Consider the following 23,521-nt stretch of genomic DNA (forward strand, 5'->3'; position numbering starts at 1 on the left):
GCAGTCTTTTCTATGTCCTTCTCGTTCATTGGTATCTGGTGAAATCCAGATGCAAGATCCAATGTAGTGTAATATTTGTTATTGCCAAGGTTTGCTGAAACTGCAGATGTATCAGGGATAGGGTATCTATCACTGATAGTTTTCGAGTTAATTTTCCTGTAGTCAATAACCATTCTATATTTTTTTTCTCCGGATGCGTCAAGTTTTTTTGGTACAATCCAGACAGGGGAATTGTAGGGAGATCGGGATGGTTGAATTATACCATCTTTGAGTAGTTTATCAATTTGTTTTGTGACTTCTGATTTTAAAGCTTGTGGGTACGGATATGATTTACTATATACAGCGTTGTCATCGCTAGTTCTGATTTCAGCTTTTATGCGTGTGGTGAATGGTAGTTTTTCATCGGCTGGCTGAAATAAATCTTGAAAATTTTCTAAAAATTCTTGTAATCGGATTTTTTCTGGTTTTTGTAAATGTTCATCTCTTATAATTATTTTATTTATTTGTTGAAAGTGATGTTGTTGTAGTGGTAGTATGTGTTTCCCTGGAAGAATCAATTGATCCTTTGATGTATCAATGACTGCTTTTAATTCTTTCAATGTGTCGTGTCCTATAACAGCATCGAAAGTCTTTAGCTCTGCCATGTGGAAAAATTTAATTATGTTATCATTATAAGGATAAAAGAACTTACCTTGTGAGTATTTAGTTATTAGGATATCTCCTCCGACTGATGAGACGGAAAAGGGTTTACTTACCGTGTGATAGATTTTTGTAAACCTAGGATGAATATAATTTTTATTTGATCCAGTATCAACTAGAATTTTTAATGGTTTTGTGGGATTACCATAGTATAAGAAGTATGGTAATGTCGAGTTTATTCTAAAAAATTAAACTCTGCTTCAGGTTCATCTGTATTTGTTTCGGTTTCTTGGGATTCTATTAATTGAAGGTATCTTTCCATTGCTTGTTTCCAATCATCTGAAGTAATTTCAACGAGTTCATTTTCATTAGTTGATTCTATTTCTTCTTCGGTAGTTTGTTCTGGGTAAGGGGTTTCATTTGTCGCTATGTTAAATAATCTTGGTCTTTTCAAAGGGGGATTTTGTTGGTGCGATGCTTGCGGTCTATTACCATAGTTAATTTGCCTGGTTCGAATTGATTGGTCAACTTCCATCGGCTCTGGTTTTTGGAAGTTATTTCTTGGCGGAATTTGAGGTTTTGGGTTAAAAGCTTGTTGTTGTTGGAAAGGTCTGGGATTGAAAAATTGTGATTGCGGGAAAGGTTTGGCATTATATATTTGTTGCTGTTGGAAGGGTCGTGCAAACATTTGCTGTTGGTGGAAAGGTTTTGGATACATGTGTTGGTTTTGCATAAATGATTTTATTGGGATTAGTTGGGGAATTGGTCTTGGAGGTATTCTTGGTGGTATCTTGGGTGTAGTTAAAGGAATCATATTTCTTGGTCCTTGCGGTGTTTCTGGTATTCTTACTTTGGTCAATTTTTTTTTCTAAATTCTATGTCTTGGAAGGAAATACAATAGGCGTATGCAGAAGCCAATGAATCAGGTCTGTAATTCTTCAAGAATTTTCCGATATCACCATCAAGTCCTCTGACGAAAGCGTCAAGGGCCTTGTCATTAAAGGTTTCAATCATTGCTTTAGAAGCTTCGGGGTGAGTAAATCGTGTGTCACTCTTTATTTGGTTTGCCAATAAGGACAATAGTCTATTTATTTCGTCGTAATACTCTTCTAATGATCTGCCTCTCTGTTGGCAGTTCATTAATTGGTAGTCTAAAGTACCAATGTCGCGTTTTTCTCCGTAATATGTTTCAAGCGTTCTCTTAATTAATTTCCAATTGATGTTCACGTTTGATGCTACTAGTGCATCATTCGCTTCACCTCGTATTTTTCTTCTAATGGTTTTGCAAACCATGTGGAATTTATTTTTTTGTTCGAGAGAACTGTTTGCGTGAGGTTTATAAAGGGAGACGAGCCCTTCGGCATCGTTCAACCAAATAGATATTTCATTTGGATCGCCGGTGAAGATAGGTAAATCTTTCACCAAATCTGGAATCTTTTCAAAAGATTCCGGATTTACTGGACCACCAGTGGCGTTTGTCAAATGTAGAGGAGGATCCAAATAATCTTCTTCTACGGGAACCACTCTTGCAGCTTCTAGTGCCGCAATACGATCCAAAATCTCTTGTACCTGTACCTGGGCCATGTCGATATGGAGATTTTCGAGTTCTCTAATTAAGTTATCAATTGTTGGTGAAGTTAATACTACACTCCTCGCTAAATATTATGTTGTTACTTGTTAGTTCACTTTAGTTAGGTTATCTGTGTTAGTATGTTTTGTTAGTACACTTTTCCTTATACACTATGTTAGCTTTCACTTGTTAGTTTTCACTTGTTAATTACTTTTTTTTGGTTTTCACTTCTTAATTCTATCAATTGCTTTTTTGGTTTCACTTTTTTGTTTGGTTCACTTGTATATATATATATATATATATATATATATATATATATATATATATATATATATATATATATATATATATATATATATATATATATATATATATATATATATATATATATATATATATATATATATATATATATATATATATATATATATATATATATATATATATATATATATATATATATATATATATATATATATATATATATATATATATATATATATATATATATATATATATATATATATATATATATATATATATATATATATATATATATATTTCTTAAGGTTACTTACATGAATAGTCCGAACATCCTGTGGGTATGCCACAAGACTGCGGGATACGTGATGTCCAGTTCCGAAAACTCTTACGTACGGAATCGTGGAACACTTGGAGCGCGCGTTCGGGGTTGTATCGAATCCTATTATCTCCTTTGCTCGACCAATTGCCGGGTGCAATTGAAACCTGGTCCAGGCGGAACCAGCAGTGTGTCTTTCCTCCTTCTCAGCACGTCCTGAAGTCTCCCTTTTGCCAGTAGTGAGTTACTAGCTACTCTGGCTACTTAGGTTCTGGAACAGTGCGGCTGCGTTTGCGATCCGGATGGATTTCTCTACAGGTGCAGATGTGATAACTTCTAACAGTTTCACTATCTGGTGCGTTCTTTTTTTTCTTCCAAGTAGTCACCCTACTTTAACGTTGTGATCTACTCGGTGGTTTCACTTTGCACTTTCACTTTTTACTGCAGATTAGTTTCACACTACTGGTCCCTATTCGGGCGCCAGTTAAGACTTCTCTGAACGAGAAAGTCAAAAAAATATAATTTTTTAGAGCTTGTGCTCTTTATTCAAATCTTTACTTAAGACTAACTACAATTCATTTTAAGATTAACTTATATAGGGAACTCCTGTCCTTGATGAATGGTTATCGATGCGGAAGGTCTTTCAGGAACTGTTTATTTAGAAGCTACATTTCCCACGAACTATTATCTTTATGCGACACTTCTCACGAACTGTTTATCTGCTACGACGGATGTATGGTTTATTTTATGATCCTAATAATGCTGATGCAAAACAGATATCGATGATGGGTGGTCTTGGCTGTTTATCCAAACTGTTCGATTATTTACTTGGCCTTGATATTGAATGATATCTGTTTTATGTCGATGCAGTGCTAACTTATCTGTCAATTGATTATCAGACAGATTGCAGATTATAGAAAGTAATTGATTGTAATTTATTATTTTGTAACCGGGATTTGAAGCTTTCTCAATTTTAGCATGACGTCGCAAAATTTCGTTGAACTGAACGTTTTAGCAATCCAAGACGTTGAAATCTCAGCAATTTCGATTTAACCCATTTGACAGATTTACTTCGTTGAAAATCAGCTTTTGAAGTTGTCAAATTCTCAGCTCAATTACTGAACTTTTGGTATTTCAGGATTGATTAGGTAATCGTGCTGATAATTTGAATTACTTCATTTTCAGCAAAGTAGGTCTGCCAAATTCCAAAGTTGGGTAGGATGGTATAAAAAGCCCCACCAAGCTAAAATGTCAATTTCTTTTCCAATGACCACATAATTATCTGAAGCAAATAAATAATTGTTTTTGGCTTTTTCATGTGCTGCAGTACAGCAATTAATACAAACGTTTCCAAAAAAGGTAAGCTTCCATTATTGTCCTGTAAGTATTTGATTTAATTTGAAATAGTCGGATTTGGCTGAACTGTCTGATTACTAAATATAATGTTAGAGAAGCTTCTTCAATCCTTGAAGTGGCTAGAGACTAACAATACAACTCGATAACGTTCACGATAGTATGCACCATTATTAGCAAAATAGCGAAATAACGTTGTATACCATGTTCACACTACAGAGTTAAAACATGTGTTGATAATTAGCAACAAGAAAAATGTCATCGACATAGCGTTAAAACACATTTTTTACTTGTTGTGTGAACGTTGTATTAGCCACTTGGATCTTAAATAATTCTAATGTTACTTTGTTTAAGCTAAATGGAGGATTCCAAAATTATTTTAAAAATATAAATACATCAGACTAGTATATGGCATAAACAGTGAATTTTCAATTAAGCTCATTGTACGATTTTTAACATTGCCGTATATTGCCAATCAGAACGCAGTAATGCAAATGGCAGCATCATGTTACCAGAAAAGACAAAAATATGACATGATCCTTTTGCGCATACTTCGTTATTGCGCATTTTCAATCCTCTCCTTCTCTTCTGGATGAATATGGCTCTCTTTGCTCGTAATAAAGATGGCAATAAATAAGCCAGTTTTAACAGGTAGGAAAGACAAGCACCGTCGAACTATATTTACCTGTATTTTTTATTTCTCTGTTCATTCCTTCTCTCTACAAGCTTGATTCTAATTGCTCATCGAAGAGTTACAGAAGAGCATTTGGATAAATCGAATCGATTATCGCATATTCAGATCAAAGTTGTTTTTGCGAATAGGAATCCAAACTGCAATAAGAATTGTTTTGATTATTTTCTTTTACATATCGCTGTGAGAATAAGTGGGATAATTTTATTCCTTAATATAATTCAATAACATGTTATCACGAATTAATACCCATATATCTGTCGTATCTCACATCAAAGAAAGTGAATGAAAATCACTTGCAACTGTCCAAACAAAAGCGATTGAAACATCAGTGCTACGATAAAAATGTGCTACAATAAAAGTTCCAAAAATCTCTAGAACAATGATTTGAAATTACCACATCAAAAGATAATATAAGCAACCCTATTTTTCAAGAGCCACCCTACTTCAAATCTTTTAAAAAATATCATAGCAAATTAACCATTGTAGATAGCCTTGTTTATTCAGCAAACTAGCTTCAATTTTTTTTGCACTGTTATACATATTGTAGGGCATTGCGCAGGTATACTTCACACATCTAAACAGTCGATACTTTGAACACCCTAACTACAAGGATCACCCCAATTGGAAAAATCGCAAAAAAAACTAATTTACAAAACATCATAGAGCTAAAACAATCTATTTGAAGACCATCAGTTTTGTATTCATAAATACGGTTTTGGGACGCAATATGGTCAGCTTTCGATATGTACTGAAAATTTAGTGCCATGTTTTGTAATGGCGTCGTAATAATCGAAAGAGAAAGAGGCTCACAATGTTACTAAGCTTCTATTGAAAATGTTGTAGTCTTGTTATGCATGCATGCACACACTCTGAGTCTTATTAAAAGACTTGATTCCGTCAGACACTAGTTACACTGTTACCAGTTATACATATATAATACATTTCTATACTAATTATAATCATTAAATACAACACATATAGTGTAAATACAGTTAACCCTTAAATGCATAACGCTGTTTTAAAACAACATTGCGAAAACCATCTCAAAATTATCACTGTAATTAATTGATACTATTAGACAATTTTCATGAAATTTGAAATAAAAACAATTTGCGCCTTCAAGGGTTAATGTGACTCCCATGTTTGGAAATAAAGTCAAATGTGATATCAATTAATACAAAAAATGTCTATTGTACTTGTTTAAAAGACATATTGGGCCCTATTCTCACCGTCACCTCACCTAGTTGGGTGAGGTGAGAGCGAAAAAAGCGATCACCGCAGTCACCTAGGTGACTATAGTCACCCAAGGTGACAGAAGTCACCTGGCAGAGCGATTCCCAGAGTCATTTTGAGTGACGACGGTCACCGTGAAATGGAAAAAGTGGGGCCCTATTCTCACCGTCACCTCACCTAGTTGGGTGAGGTGAGAGCGAAAAAAGCGATCACCGCAGTCACCTAGGTGACTATAGTCACCCAAGGTGACAGAAGTCACCTGGCAGAGCGATTCGCAGAGTCATTTTGAGTGACGACGGTCACCGTGAGATGAAAAAAAGTGACTAAATTCTCACCTAAAAAATTTAGGTGACTAGAACCAAAAAGTGTTGCGTTTATTTTTAGATTTTTTTTTAGAATTTTCGGGTAACTTTTTCTTTTGGCCAATGGAAGCTGGGAAGTTTTTGAATGGCGGAAATTGATGATTGGCGCCATTTTGAAATTCAAGATGGCGGCTTCCGGTTACAATAACACTCAAAACCACCATCAATATGGGTGTCATTTGAAAGGTATTGATTAGTAGAATTCGAAAATTGACAATTGTCGCCATTTTGAAATCCAAGATGGCGGCTTCCAGTGTCCATAAAACACTCAAAACCACCATCAATATGGGTGTCATTTGAAAGGTATTGATTAGTAGAATTCGAAAATTGACAATTGTCGCCATTTTGAAATCCAAGATGGCGGCTTCCAGTTTCCATAAAACACTCAAAACCACCATCAATATGGGTGTAATTTGAAAGGTATTGATTAGTAGAATGCGAAAATTGATCATTGGCGCCATTTTGAAATCCAAGATGTCGGCTTCCGGTTATCATAAAACACTTAAAACCACCATCAATATGGGTGTCATTTGAAAGGTATTGATTAGTAGAATGCGAAAATTGACAATTGGCGCCGTTTTGAAATCCAAGATGGCGGCTTCCGGTTACCATAACACTTAAAACCACCATTAATATGGGTGTCATTTGAAAGGTATTCATTAGTAGAATGCAAAAATTGGCGATCGGCGCCATTTTGAAATCCAAGATGTCGGCTTCCGGTTATCATAAAACACTTAAAACCACCATCAATATGGGTGTCATTTGAAAGGTATTGATTAGTAGAATGCGAAAATTGACGATTGGCGCCGTTTTGAAATCCAAGATGTCGGCTTCCGGTTACCATAAAACACTTAAAACCACCATGAATATGGGTGTCATTTGAAAGGTATTAATTAGTAGAATACAAAAATTGACGATTGGCACCATTTTGAAATCCAAGATGGCGGCTTCCGGTTACCATAAAACACTTAAAACCACCATCAATATGGGTATCATTTAAAAGGTATTGATTAGTAGAATGCGAAAATAACGATCGGCGCCATTTTGAAATCCAAGATGGCGGCTTCCGGGAATTATAAAACACCTAAAACTACCATCAATATGGTTGTCATTTGAAAGGTATTGATTAGTAGAATGCGAAAATTGAAGACTAACGCCATTTTGAATTCCAAGATGGCGGCTTTCGGTTACCATAAAACACTTAAATCCACCATCAATATGGGTCCCATTTGAAATGTATTGATTAGTAGAATGTGAAAATTGACGATCGGCGCCATTTTGAAATCCAAGATGGCGGCTTCCGGTTACCATACAACACTTAAAACCACCATCAATATGGGTGTCATTTGAAAGGCATTAATTAGTAGAATGCAAAAATGGACGATTGGCGCCATTTTGAAATCCAAGATGGCGGCATCCGGTTACCATAAAACACTTAAATCCACCATCAATATGGGTGCCATTGGAAAGGTATTGATTAGTAGAATGCGATTTCAGGTAAAAATCGGCGGCGCGCTGGCGTTCGCCGATGTGCTTACTATTTTTACATACAATCGTCGGCGCGGCGTGGTGCACACTAGACCTGTGCGCCGCCGCGCCACGCCGCGGCCGGTAAATTTTAACAAACGCCGACTCCGAAAGGTAGACCGGCGGCACGCCGCCGACGCCTTTTTCTCGCGCCGACAATTCGCGAACTCGAAAATTGTTGACTCATAATTTTATCCACAAATCTAGGCACATTGTTTATGGTCCGAATGTACGACATTAACTGTTTCATGATTTATCACATATTGATTTTTATTGGTTGTGCATTAGATCACAAAATTAACAAAGTCTTAATATTTTCTCGAAAATCATTACACGACACTCGGAATATAATTCATGGATCCATTCTTGCTTCGTCAACTGGTTATAATCGCCAGCATATAAGTTACAATTCACCATTCGTGCGCGTGGAATGGTTCACAAATTAAAAAAAACACTTCCACTTTCAAGATATAGTTCATGAAATTTACGATTATGTGCCTGATACTAATCTTTGCACGCAATCAATTTCACTGGAACGTAGTTTATTATTCATCGATTTTTTAATCGATTCATGACACTCGAGCTCGTATACTAGACACGATTCACCACTCGAGCTCGTGAAACTGTTCATGATATAGTTCATGAAGTAATTATATTCCACATAATCTTAATATACTTACGCAAACAATTACAAGGAACGCAGGCTATTATTAATGGATTATTCGCTCTGATCTTTGGTTCTGAAATTTCTATGTGAGCTATTGTGTACAACTGCTAGCCAGCAGTCTCATAGACGCGAGCATTAGGTACAAGGAAACTACTAGGACATGTAACCCTGTTATTCTTTTGTTAAGATTCAGTGTAATGTTCGGAATTAAATGAAACTGCGCTGAGCACCAAACATTACCTAGCCACAATTCATGCCCGTGAAATAATTACGAAAACTATAAAATACGTGACTCTGTGTAAAAAATCCGACGGTAAGCTCAAGACTAATATAACACGATAACACGACGAGAATTTACGAAAATCGTTGCACATCGTTCAATTCTTGACTTTTTTAGTCCATAAAGTTAATACAAATCAATGAATCATCAAGTTATAAACTAGAATCATAAAAATATTAAACATATTCAGACACAACCACCTACTAAACATTTGAGTATAATGCCATCTTTTTTTACGTGAACTAGTTTTGTGAAAACACAAATTATTTTCAATACGAGGTTTATTTATCATTGATTGGTCACTAACCTATTTTGATTTTTTTTGTCGAAGAATAGTTGGCCAGAGTGATCTTGACTTTTCGCGATGCTGGTGTACTGATGCGGCGATGCTGTCCCCCATGCAGTTTAACGCGAGAGTAATTATTTTGCTTCTTCAAAAATGTGCACGAAAGTCTGTCTGCAGATGAAACAGGCAATAAATTATTCATCGTGTGATCTAGCCCCACTCAGGAAAGATTTTCAGTGTCAGTTGCATCAGCCCGGTATCACAGACAAATAAGACGTAACACGAGATGAATTTTCATCACTCGTGGAAAAAACGGTCGATTTAAATTACAAAAAAGCGCCATATCAGCGAGCGTGGCGTTAGTGAAATAGGATGTTAGTAATTTAATTGATTCGGTGCATCGAATCTAACTAGATGTATGCAATGGATTAGAATTTGTTGGTCCCCGGAACTGCTGGAGAAATCAGAGGGGTACAGGTACTACGAAAACTAGAGATACGCTCAGACCAGTTTCAATCAGGCTTATTTAGTGATCAGTTTCAACCCCACAGGAGCTAAAACATCAAGTCGTGGAATTATTATGAATGATAGTAACTGTATATTTAGGTTTCGTCAGGGTGTAGATCTGTATGATTCCAATACATCGAGCATACTTTGCACTCAAGAACCAAATCTTACGTTGAAAGGAAAATGTAGTGCCACGGAATCGTATGCCTTATCATCGTGGCGATTTTGTGCTTACGAGAAGTAAAAGTAAACGTCAGCCTGGAAAATAAAGTAGTGTGTCTGCCTTGAAAGGTGCCCTTACACGATCATTAAAAGTGACATTTCTGCGCAGTAATGCGGGATTTTAAAAGAGCGACGGTGAAGAAGACTAAATAGAAACAAAAAACAATGAAACGATAACAAGAATTAATTTCCTCAAACAAAACAAAAACCGTTTTACCGTTTTAAGCGTTTTTCCCAAATATAGAACAATAAATAATTATTATGGGCCATTGAAATACAGTCGTTACTCTGCATTCTTCAAATTTGTCCATTGCAATCATTATTTCATGCGAAGTCGTAGTATGCGACATCGACAAGTATTCAATTTCGTTCTTCAAATTTTACAACTGTAAAAATAGTTCCACCTTTCATTTATTATCTTGCATTTGGCAAGCAGGGTGTGCACTTTTGGAGCTTCAGTTGAAGAAAAAAAACAGATGTCCGTAGTACATCGTATGCGATGATTTTTTTAGAATTTTCTTCAAGCTGTAACGTCTGTTTGTATGTGCTGCAAAGTCTGTTACAAGAGAAACCGAAAATTTAGGAAAGGAATTGTACTGCCAAGAATTTTTTTTAGTTACATAGGCGTCAATATTCGTCACGCCGACACAGGCCAGCGCGCCGCCGCCTGTAGGGTCCAACGACGTGACGCCGCCAACGCCGCCGGCCAAAAATGTCGCCTACGCCGCCGGATCAGCTCTAGCACTGAAGTTATTGCAATTAGTCTGATTGGATTCCGATGGAGCAGTGCTGCCAGGGGCAGTTTACGTTGACGACGGAAAATGATTTTTTTCATATATCTTCGTTATGGTGCAATATTATTGAACATTGAGAAAACTTATCAATTTAGACTGTCGTTGGCTACGTTTTCCACGTAATTGGACTATTGTAATTATTCTAGGAGAATTGTATTGAGCATTAGAAGGTAAAAATTGACCAGCTTCTAACACTGCTATGGAAGCACCTATCTTTATGAAAATAGGCTTTTCGTGTTTCTTGACCCACCGTTTTCAAAGAAAAATAGTTTTGAAACCCCACATGCACTAGAAAAAAGTTGGGCATGAAAGGGTTAATCAACAAATATTTCAATTCAATGCGGTGTGCTATAAAATTTGATGCACTTAATCGATTGGCTACAAGCTGCATTGTCCTGTAGATGCCTGTGATTTTCTCTGTAATTTTTAGAATGAATACAATGACCGATCTGGTGAGCCCCATTATGTATTTAGTACTGACAAAATCTGAACATATTGGTTTCAGATTGTTTGGGACTATCTAAGGTATGAAATAAAACCCCAAAATACTCTTCGGAATCGGTCTATTATCGCATCAGTTTGAAAAAATATTGAAAATTTTTAAATACTTTAAGAACATCGATATTTTGAATTCTTAACACACTTACACAAAGGCTTTCGCTTTAATTCCATCGTGTAACATAGGGGAATGAAATCAGAAGACTGTCTTAAATGTAGCTGACAAAATCGGGTCAAGAAGCTGACAAACTCTGTTGTAGAAAAATTCGGAAGTGGACAAACACGGGGACTTCACTGTAGTTAGTAATTTGCACCGCTCTGAAAAGAACAGCGCTAATAATTATTTACAAAGTAGATGCACTAAACAGCCTTTAAGCGACTCGGTAGAACGTCGAACAATGGCCTAATGAAGATCTTGGATGATGTTTCCACCAAGCAAACAAGAGAAAAAAAAAGTTTACTGTGCGACGATGTATAACAAACTGAATCATTTAATGCGTGTGAACCAGCATATTTATAGCTATAAATATCCAAGAACTAAGATTCAACTAGTTTCTGATTAGCTCCCTAAACAGTATCTCTAGGGCGCATGATAAATATGATGATACTGCTGCTGATTGAACAACGCACGCTTCTTGGTGTCGTGCGCATAAAAAGTTGTGCATTTTTGATATTCGTAACGTATGGAAAATTCTACAAATCAATACCATTCAAATGACACCATATTATTGGTGGTTTTGAGTGTTTTATGGTAACCGGAAGCCGCCATCTTGGATTTCAAAATGGCGCCAATCGTCAATTTTCGCATTCTACTAATCAATACCTTTCAAATGACACCCATATTGATGGTGGCTTTGATTGTTTTATGGTAACCGGAAGCCGCCATCTTGGATTTCAAAATGGCGCCAATCGTCAATTTTCACATTCTACTAATCAATACCTTTCAAATGACACCCATATTAATGGTGGTTTTGAGTGTTTTATGGTAACCGGAAGCCGCCATCTTGGATTTCAAAATGGCGCCAATCTTCAATTTTTGCATTCTACTAATCCATATCTTTCAAATGACACCCATATTGATGGTGGTTTCGAGTGTTTTATGGTAACCGGAAGCCGCCATCTTGGATTTCAAAATGGCGCCAATCGTCAATTTTCGCATTCTACTAATCAATACCTTTCAAATGACATCCATATTGATGGTAGTTTTAAGTGTTTTGTGGTTCCCGGAAGCCGCCATCTTGGATTTCAAAATGGCGGCAATCGTCAATTTTCGCATTCTACTATTCAATACCTTTCAAATGACACCCATATTGATGGTGGTTTTAAGTGTTTTATGGTTCCCGGAAGCCGCAATCTTGGATTTCAAAATGGCGCCAATCGTCAATTTTCGCATTCTACTAATCAATACCTTTCAAATGACACCCATATTGATGGTGGTTTTGAGTGTTTTATGGTAACCGGAAGCCGCCATCTTGGATTTCAAAATGGCGCCAATCAATAAAACTTTCAACTAAATTAAGCTTGTTGGTAGACAACACGATGCACTTTCGGAATATCCGGGTGAGTAGTAGATGATCCTAGCAGTCACTTTACAATTTTCGTGAGGTGACTTAAAAAATTGCGATTCTGAGAGTCACCTGGGTGACGACGGTCACCCAACAGTCACCTCACCTAAAGTGAGTCTCGGAATACCTCTTCGTGGGTGAGGTGACTGGTAAGTGAGGTGACGGTGACTCAAGTGAGGTGAGGTGAGGTGACGGTGAGAATAGGGCCCGTGACTAAATTCTCACCTAAAAAATCTAGGTGACTAGAACCAAAAAGTGTTGCGTTTATTTTTAGATTCTTTTTAGAATTTTCGGGTAACGTTTTTCTTTGGCCAATGGCAGCTGGGAAGTTTTTGAATGGCGGAAATTGATTAGCGCCATTTTGAAATTCAAGATGGCGGCTTCTGGGTACCATAAACCACTCAAAACCATCATCAATATGGGTGTCATTTGAAAGGTATTGTTTAGTAGAATGCGAAAATTGACGATTGGCGCCATTTTGAAATCCAAGATGGCGGCTTCCGGTTACCATAAAACACTCAAAACCACCATCAATATGGGTGTCATTTGAAAGGTATTGATTAGTAGAATGCGAAAATTGACAATTGGCGCCATTTTGAAATCCAAGATGGCGGCTTCCGGTTACCATACAACGACTTAAAACCACCATCAATATGGGTGTCATTTGAAAGGTATTGAATAGTGGAATGCAAAACTTTACGATTGGAGCCATTTTGAAATCCAAGATGGCGGCTTCCGGTTACCATAAAACCACCATCATTTGGGTGTCATTTGAAAGGTATTGAATAGTGGAATGCAAAAATTTACGATTGGAGCAATTTTGAAATCCAAGATGGCGGCTTCCGGGAACCATAAAACACTTAAAACCACCATCAATATGGGTGTCATTTGAAAGGTATTGATTAGTAGAATGCGAAAATTGACGATTGGCGCCATTTTGAAATCCAAGATGGCGGCTTCCGGTTACCATGATTACCACTTAAAACCACCATCGATATGGGTGTCATTTGAAAGGTATTGAATAGTGGAATGCAAAAATTTACGATTGGAGCCATTTTGAAATCCAAGATGGCGGCTTCCGGGAACCATAAAACACTTAAAACCACCATCAATATGGGTGTCATTTGAAAGGTATTGATTAGTAGAATGCGAAAATTGACGATTGGCGCCATTTTGAAATCCAAGATGGCGGCTTCCGGGATGCAAAACACTTAAAACCACCATCAATATGGGTGTCATTTGAAAGGTATTGATTAGTAGTATGTGAAAATTGACGATTGGCGCCATTTTGAAATCCAAGATGGCGGCTTCCGGTTACCATAAAACCACCATCATTTGGGTGTCATTTGAAAGGTATTGAATAGTGGAATGCAAAAATTTACGATTGGAGCAATTTTGAAATCCAAGATGGCGGCTTCCGGGAACCATAAAACACTTAAAACCACCATCAATATGGGTGTCATTTGAAAGGTATTGATTAGTAGAATGCGAAAATTGACGATTGGCGCCATTTTGAAATCCAAGATGGCGGTTTCCGGTTACCATAAAACACTCAAAACCACCATCAATATGGGTGTCATTTGAAAGGTATTGATTAGTAGAATGCGAAAATTGACGATTGGCGCCATTTTGAAATCCAAGGTGGCGGCTTCCGGTTACCATAAAACACTCAAAACTACAAAGTTAACTTCTAATTGAAGCGTTCGGGTGAATTCATTTGAAATTTAACTAAAAATAAAAGGTTGCCAAAATTTAAATAAGACCAATGATTGGTCCAATGTTGCCAATCCTCTTTACGCAACTCTACTATTAAAAACTCTGGTATAAAGGTACGCAAAGAGTGTGCAGAAAGTGAAGCCGAAAAAAGTCTACCTATCGAGCAAAATTAGAATCCAACTTTGCTGCAGAGGTATCAGAGATGGATTGCAATTGTGCTCGATAGGTAGATTTTTTTTGACTTCACTCTTTGCGCAACTGTTCTCTATAGACTGTGATCAATAGCTGTAATATGAATGGACATACATACATGCTAACCAAGACGGTTCGGGTGGGCTCATTTTTTCTATTGGGTTTTTCGATTGATGTGAACCGATGTAGTGGAGTGCACTGGTTTTGAACTTTCTAGCAGAAGTGAAGAAAACTGGGTATGTTCCATTGACACTTCTGATTGAAAGTACAAAACACTACACCGGTTCACAGCCATCGAAAACGGCATATATAAGAGGGCGGTTGTCATTTTTCGTTAAGAAGAAAACCATTACAAATTGTAGTGGGTTTTCCTGTTGCCATAAGTTTTGTTTCGGTTCGGTCACAAATATTTGTTTATAGTTTCGAGATAAAAAGTGTCCCTAAGTGTTCCAATTAGAGGAGAAGCTCAGCCTTTCTCTCTTCATCGTGCGCCAAAGAATCAGGATGCTCGTTCGGATGTTTATGTTTACAAAAATAGGTCTTTGGACACACGGAAGTACTGTACAAAGCTGTGAATGAGAAGTTATATATTTTATATGTTAGACATATACAATGATTGTGTGAAGTTGGAGTACTTACGTTTCATCTGGCAAATCCAATGGATTGGATGCATCGCGAATCCTTCTTCTTCGAACAGCTAAATCACTAGCCTTCTCGTCTTCGCAATCGCTAAACCAAGCTTCGATGGAACTCTTTTTTCAATCGTTTTGTTGATTCTGGAGCACTTTCCTTTTGTAAATACTGCTACGCAGATGATTAATACAAAACTGTCTGTCTTCAATAAGACGTAAAATTTGTACGGGCAGATTGAGCTGGAACGTTTGAAAGATCTTGACCTTCTTGAAACTAGCAAAATGGAAATTATTCAGCAATGATTAGGCGAACCATGAGACGTTTCTGATTATTTAATTTTTTGTGTACTCATGATGTTTCTCGGGTGCGTTTGACATCCGACAAAATCGTTGATTCGGTTCAACATCAAACGAGGTTGATCAGCAAAAGACGCTATTCGGAGGAGTTCTTCTGCTTGCGCGTAGAAGGATTCACCAGTACATTGTCAAATAACTTCTCATCGAATGCCTAATAGGGTGATGAGCCCATTATGGCTGTTTCTATTATCACGCTACCCATTTGAAGCCGTTGGTTAGAGCAGTGTCTGCCATCTTTGTTTAAAGCATTGGGTCAAATGGTAATGTATGTTATTATCTTGGTACTTAACAACGAAGCAAAGCTGTTGATGCCAATTTGTACGCATTCCATTGTTTGTAGGCCGTGTAATTAATGAATCAGTGAGGCTCCCTCCTTAGTATGGTGAAAATAGGCGCTTCACTCTACCTGGTATTGACTAGATAACAAATTTTCTGCTTTTTTAAATTAAAAAAAGTTAATTTTTTATTGATCTCTTCTGGCGTTTCACGGTCAAATCACAAGATCAACTCACGTGGAACACCATTTGTTTGCAATTGCAGTATAGAAGTTTGGGAATACCGTCGATTATGATGATTGGAGACATTTTGGATTCCTAGATGGTTACTCTGATTTTAAACGAAATAATCGTAATCTCCATTAAATGTCTGCAATAATGAAGAGAGATTACGATTCAAATAATTTTGAATCAAATATTGCGACATCCGATTAATACAATACGATTATAATGGGTATTTGTTTACTTTATGTACTTCTTTCTTTGTACACGGAAAACATGTTTTTCTTGTATGCTAGTTTAGTGTTGTAGTTTCATCAAATTTATCAAAGGGCTTAAAAAATAGTTGTACCTACTAACCTTACTCGTAGGGTTATTGTGCTACCTAAAACAAGCTTTTGGGCGAAGCTAGCTTAAACTAAGGATAGCCCCTATATTTGAGTATACCGGGCAAACGAGTGGATCACAGGTTTGCTTGCGTTTACGATGACAAGTACGCGGCCACCTCGTCGTGCGGATCCTCAGCAGCTTTGTGCCTCTTCGGATGCTTGGACTCGGCTATGCGGCGTTACATCAACTTCCTCCAAAACCTCACTTTCTGCAGCACAATATCACTGCAAGTTGGGTTAGTCGGTACAACTTATTTATGAAGTTCATGAATAAACTTTAGAAGTATTGTCCTTCCACCCTCTTTTTATGACTTTTGAATACAAATGTAGCATATTCACGAAAGAAAAATATGTTTTCCACTTACAGGGGAAAAAGTACCTAAAGTAAATAATTACCGGATAATGTACAATTAAATGTGTGTCACATAGACGGTTAAAAATGTCGTTCGAAGCCCTTTTGAAAATTTGTGCATTTTGATGGATAATACTTCGACAGGTAAAGCAGCCACGGGAGCATAACCTAGACAAACAAATTTTGGAAACTCACACTTGAGATCGATGTGACTTGATGAGCAGCAAATCGTGTAAGGGCGGGTCCCTTCAAGTCCTGCAACCGTCGATCAGCCAGTTAGCTTGTCCACCGAACCAAAACTGTTTGGTATAACGTTCCTGTTCTGACAAGTGTTAAATGAAAAATGAATAGATCATGAAAATCAAGGCCTACCTTGATCGTTAGGGATCAGGCAGATCACTTGTGATGCATTTTGAAAATCAGCGAAATTAAATGCATTTCTTTCCATCAAAACAGAAATTCAAAATGTATTTTGCGTTGCATGCAATGTATTTTGCATTGCGTATAAGCCGTCAAAACCCTACAAAAACTAGCCCACAAACTTTTGTGCGAGCGAGTGCAAAGTTGATGAAAAAATGGAAATTAAATGCATTTTTTTCTAATTTGATGCAAATTTATTATACATTCCTAGAGTGATCTGCCCCAAGGATTGAAACCATTTAACTAGAGCATGAAATTTAACGTATTTCTATTGTGAATGACATGTTTTCTTCTTCCTCCTCCACACTATTTACCTGAAATACGTATTTGACTTAGTCACTTGCCATAAAACACCATGTTTTATGGTAACCGGAAGCCGCCATTTTGGATTTCAAAATGGTGCCAAGCGTCAATTTTTCATTCCACTATTCAATACCTTTCAAATGACACCCATATTGATGGTGGTTTTAAGTGTTTTATGGTTCCCGGAAGCCGCCATCTTGGATTTCAAAATGGCGCCAATCGTCAATTTTCACAATCCACTATTCAATACCTTTCAAATGACACCAATATTGATGGCAGTTTTAAGTGTTTTATGGTTCCCGGAAGCCGCCATCTTGGATTTCAAAATGGCGCCAATCGTCAATTTTCGCATTCTACTAACCAATACCTTTCAAATGACACCCATATTGATGGTGGTTTTAAGTGTTTTATGGTTCTCGGAAGCCGCCATCTTGGATTTCAAAATGGCGCCAATCGTCAATTTTCGCATTCCACTATTCAATACCTTTCAAATGACACCCATATTGATGGCGGTTTTAGGTGTTGTATGGTTCCCGGAAGCCGCCATCTTGCATTTCAAAATGGCGCCAATCGTCAATTTTCGCATTCTACTAATCAATACCTTTCAAATGACACCCATATTGATGGTGGTTTTAAGTGTTTTATGGTTCCCGGAAGCCGCCATCTTGGATTTCAAAATGGCGCAAATCGTCAATTTTCGCATTCCACTATTCAATACCTTTCAAATGACACCCATATTGATGGTGGTTTTAAGCGTTTTATGGTTCTCGGAAGCCGCCATCTTGGATTTCAAAATGGCGCCAATCGTCAATTTTCGCATTCCACTATTCAATACCTTTCAAATGACACCCATATTGATGGTGGTTTTGAGTGTTTTATGGTTCCCGGAAGCCGCCATCTTGGATATCAAAATGGCGCCAATCGTCAATTTTCGCATTCTACTAATCAATACCTTTCAAATGACACCCATATTGATGGTGGTTTTAAGTGTTATGGTAACCGGAAGCCGCCATCTTGGATTTCAAAATGGCGCCAATCGTCGATTTTCGCATTCCACTAATCAATACCTTTCAAATGACACCCATATTGATGGTGGTTTTACGTGTTTTATGGTTCCCGGAAGCCGCCATCTTGGATTTCAAAATGCCTACCAATCAATCAATCGACACAATGAACTTTCGAAATATGCGGGGCAGTGATTGAGTGATCCTAGCAGTCACTTAACAATTTCCGTGAGGTGACTTAAAAAATTGCGATTCTGAGAGTCACCTGGGTGACGACGGTCACCCAACAGTCACCTCACCTAAAGTGAGTCTCGGAATACTTCCTCGTGGGTGAGGTGACTGGTAAGTGAGGTGACGGTGACTCAAGTGAGGGGAGGTGAGGTGACGGTGAGAATAGGGCCCCTCATGTTTGCGTTCCTTCCGAATACCATGGCTTTAGTTTTCATTAGTTGTTAATACAAAGATAATTATCGGAAGCCCAGGAAACCCCAGCGTTCAAATCTTCATCCAGCAATTCTACCAGTTCAGATGTTGACAATCCAGACTTCATGCAGATTAGTTGAACGTCGTCCGCGAACATTTGCACTCTACAGTGTCTCAGGACGTTCGGCAAATCATCAATGTAGAGAGAGAACAGTATTGGTCCAAGAACAGATCCCTGCGGTACACCAGAGGTTACACGAATGCTGGTTGACTCTTTTCCTCCACAAATCACGTTTTGAAATCTTCCACTCAAATATGACCCGACCAATGTAACAGCCGCTAGATTGAAACCAAACCGTTCACTGAGCTTATAGCATAGACGTTTGTGTGAGATGGTGACGAATGCCTTAGAAAAGTCCAACAGAACTAAAACCGCCTTGCTCCTATTGTCGACTGCAACCGCAATATCGTCATATACTCTCAATAGCGCTGTTTTTACCCCCTGACCAGTCCGAAATTGGATCGTGTTATGTAAGCTGTTTCAAAATGTTTTCCATCACTTTTGATACTGTACACAATAAGCTTATAGGACGAAGATTCTCAATAGAAGTTACACGTCTTTTCTTACGCAACGGAATTATTTTTGACCTTTTCCAGAAACTAGGAAATGTTGATGTAGCAATTATCCTATTAAACAGATACACAAGCTGATCAGCGATAAACGGAATTATGAGCTTCAAGTACCGCAGTGAAATGTTATCAGTTCCTGTAGCGTTGGACTTTATATCAAAAATGCCATTGACAACATCATGCAGATGGACAGGATGGAACGCAAAACTATCCAAGGGTTCGTGCTGGTTTTTATCATAGCATAGTTCTTCTGTGCGATCTGAAGTGAAGTTAGATACAAATTTGATATTAACAGCATCAGGGTCAAACGAACATTCGTCTTTTTGGTTAGCGTTACATATTCCTAATGATTTTTTCCACATAGTGTTGCTAGATTCCGTAGGACTAAAATACTTATTAAGCTGCTCTTGCTTAGCTTTACGAATAAGCATGGTTACACGATTTCTCAGAGTTCTGTAAATCTCTTTAAAGCATCCTGTCTGCTCACGTTCAACAATGGCTTTGCGAATGTTTTCGTTGTACCATCCATTGAACTGTCTTTGTAGTTGTATTGTTCTAAGTGGAATGCGAGAATTATGAACGCTAACAACATGAACATTGAAGAACTCTATTAGCTCATCGACGCTGGTCATGCTATAAAAATTATTCCATGGAATATTTTCTATCGCTGATCGTAAAGCCATCCCATCGACATTGGAATAATCACGGTAGGTTTTCAGCTGCGATTGAGGTATATATCAAACGAACAGAAAATCATATCATGCCATGAGAGTCCGGGCACAGCTACTTGATTGAAACAATTTACACGATCGGACATATTTGTTGCAACAATATCCAATAATGAACATCCGTTGTTAGGAAAATGCGTAGGTTCGGTACCAACAACTTTCAAAGAAACCGTGTTGAAAGCATCATCCAAGTTATTTTTCCTTTCGCTTTGCTGCAGCATATCAATATTGATGTCACCGACAAATACTACATTTTCGTAAGACGATAGTAGATCCAATAATTCAGCTTGAACGAGTATGAGCCAGAACGTTGTTCGGTGGCTTATACACAGCAACCAGAAGAATGTTTTCAAGTCCCACGCGCAGTTCAACTGCAAGATATTCACCCTTTGCAGAAGAGCTTTCCGATATTGTGGAAGCGAGGATTGGTTTACACTGAATACCCTCTTTCACATAAAGTGCTATACCGCCACCACGCTTGTACAATAGACTGCCCAGAAAAAGAATGAATTTTTGAAAACTCAATCGGCCCACCCCTGAGTCGATTCCTAGTCCCACCAGGAGTACTTGCTCCAAATTTGAAGCGAATCGGACAAGTCTAGCTACCGGACCAACGTGCTTGAAGTTTGTATGGGATTTTTCGACAATTTACATGGAGAAAACCCTCTTGCTCACATTTTCGCCGCTAGGTGGCACTGTATACATCAGATTATCACCAAAAGTGAAACTTAAAAAGGTAATTTTATTATCTACAACTTTGTTGAAGACTGCAAAGCGATCCGACTCCAATAGGAAAAGTTATTAAACTTTTAACGAAGTGATGTCTGAGTCAGTTTTGCATGGGGCCTAGCAGTGCATGATAGTGTATCAGTACTAGGTTCTAACAAACTAAACATTTTTATGGAATAATGGTTAGATTTAGCTGAATAGTATGTTCGGAAGAATTGCAGTATATACTACGAGTTATGTTTTGGTTAGAAAATTTTAGTTCAATCTGTGACCGCATAGATGGCGCCAACACTAACTTTTCAACGGAGAGAGATAGAAATTAGGTGTCATAGAACATAGAAGGTGCTCGACAAGCTTAGAAATTCATACATCCAGATACAACGAAAGCCAAAAAACTAATGGATCTTAAACTTAAAGACTTACGTATAATCACAGGTTTATTTACGGGACATTGCTAAGCATCATCTGAAAAAAAATTTAAGGGTTGTGTACAAGACACGACCACGATGACATTAAAAATGCAGCCAGTTTTATGAGCAAGCATTATCCGTGGCCAAATTCAAATTAAATTATTTGTTGAATTTTTAAATTAAAATCGATAGCCTGTAGTGTGACAAATTCAAGTTTTAAAAAAGTTTTAAAACCGAAATGGGAACATAAATTAATGATGCTCACAAACAAAACCTTACATCTACTTTTAAATACCTGCTATCAAATTAAATGTTCGCAAGTACGATAGAAAAATAACTGGTCATAAATCAAATTATTCGTAAACGTAGACAGTTTAACATATGTATCTTTATATATTCGGTGGTTTAATTAATATAAATTCTGAAATGTTCTATATTTGGGGTCCATTGGTGCAATCCTGAAAAGAACTATTTGTGGGATCCACAAACACGCGTGCTATGAAATGAAAAGGGCTAAACTAACTAAGGGCTTTTGGTTTTACAAAAATAACATGCAGAATGGAACAATGAGTTCCCTTCAGCATCTAATATGATTTACTGATGCTTGAAACGTGACATCGGCTTTTATCACTTTCGCACTGATGACGGAAGGACTGCCTTCATGCAGAATAACGAAAAAATATTTGCGGATTTTTCACATCCTCCGATTTCTATAATATTGCAGACTTTTGTATTTGGTTTGGTTTTCGCCAATTTCAGCATGGCAATATACTTTTAAATAACTGTACATTTTTGTATTGTTTCGGAAGGATAATTTTAAACAAATCACAGATTGTTGTAAATTTCAGATTGTCAATGTACGCGCAAGCAAAAAGTAACGAATATAAACGGCGGAATTAGGTTATCGCTGTCATTCTCAGAAATTTTTCAAATTTGTTCTTCATTGTTGGTTATAGCCCTGAAAATTTACAAAAATAACATGCGAAATGGAACAATCAGTCGGCCGCCACTACGGTTTGCCGTCTCTTCCAGCCGCGCGCTACTTACATCGGATAAATAATCAAAATTGGAAAGAAACAAACAACCTTCCCCTTCAACAGATAATTTGAAATACTGATAGTTTGAAACGTGACATCGGCTTTTATCACTTTCGAATTGTTGATGGATGGACTGCCATCATGCAGAATAACGAAAAAAACATTTGCGGATTCTTTTTAGTACGGCTTTCGCTAGTTAGCAGTGTTGCCACATCCTGTAATTTTCTGAAACATTGCAGAATTTTGGATTATGTTTCCGAAAGATTATTTTTAATAAATTACAGGTTTTCACCAATTTCAGCCTGGAAATATATTTTAAGTAGCTGCACATTTTTGTATTGATTCGGAAGGATAAATTTAAACAAATAACAGATTGTTGCAAATTTCAGATTTTCAATATACGCACAAGCAACAAATAACGAATATAAACTGCGCAATTGGATTATCGCTGTTAATGATTGGAAATATTCCATTTTATTCCTTATTGTTTGTTATTGTTATAGGCCTTAAAAAGGCTTTTAATTTAACAATAATAACATGCAGAATGGAACAATTAGTCAGCTTCAACTGAGGTTTGCCAACTCTTCCAGCCGCGCGCTATTTACATCGGGTTACCCCCAGCGGTAGCAGTGATCAAATGCAGCACTCATCGCAGCGCATTGTCAACATGCATGATTGCTACTGCTGTTCTTTACAGCCCGACGTTCGACGGGAGAATGAAGTCGCTCGAGAAATGATATTCTTTAAATAGTCGAGGATGACGTCATTCATAGAAGCGTAGTGTGCTGGGAGCTCACATCTGTCGTACGAGATGCTGTAGGCACGATTTTACTTGTCTGGCAAAAGAGCAACAACTGATTCAAACAGGCACGCGGCACATTTATTTATAACTTTTCATGTTCGTTTGAATCACTAAGCTGCTCCCTAT

The 23,521-nt window shown here is 37.5% G+C and overlaps 1 protein-coding gene and 1 long non-coding RNA gene across 6 annotated transcripts in view; one reads left to right on the plus strand and one right to left on the minus strand.

Annotated features, from left to right (window-relative positions):
• LOC131692272 (chromatin-remodeling ATPase INO80) overlaps positions 1–23,521 on the plus strand; it is a 1,041,557-nt gene that overhangs the window by 81,068 nt on the left and 936,968 nt on the right. The window lies entirely within an intron of this gene.
• On the minus strand, positions 15,199–17,496 carry LOC131692275 (uncharacterized). Its single transcript, XR_009305949.1, has 3 exons — positions 17,105–17,496; positions 15,325–15,591; positions 15,199–15,254 (listed from the first exon to the last, which is right to left on the minus strand). It is a non-coding gene; the product is annotated as an uncharacterized LOC131692275 (long non-coding RNA).

This window comes from Topomyia yanbarensis, chromosome 3 (assembly GCF_030247195.1).
Source record: "Topomyia yanbarensis strain Yona2022 chromosome 3, ASM3024719v1, whole genome shotgun sequence".
In the NCBI taxonomy this organism is placed as follows: domain Eukaryota; kingdom Metazoa; phylum Arthropoda; class Insecta; order Diptera; family Culicidae; genus Topomyia; species Topomyia yanbarensis.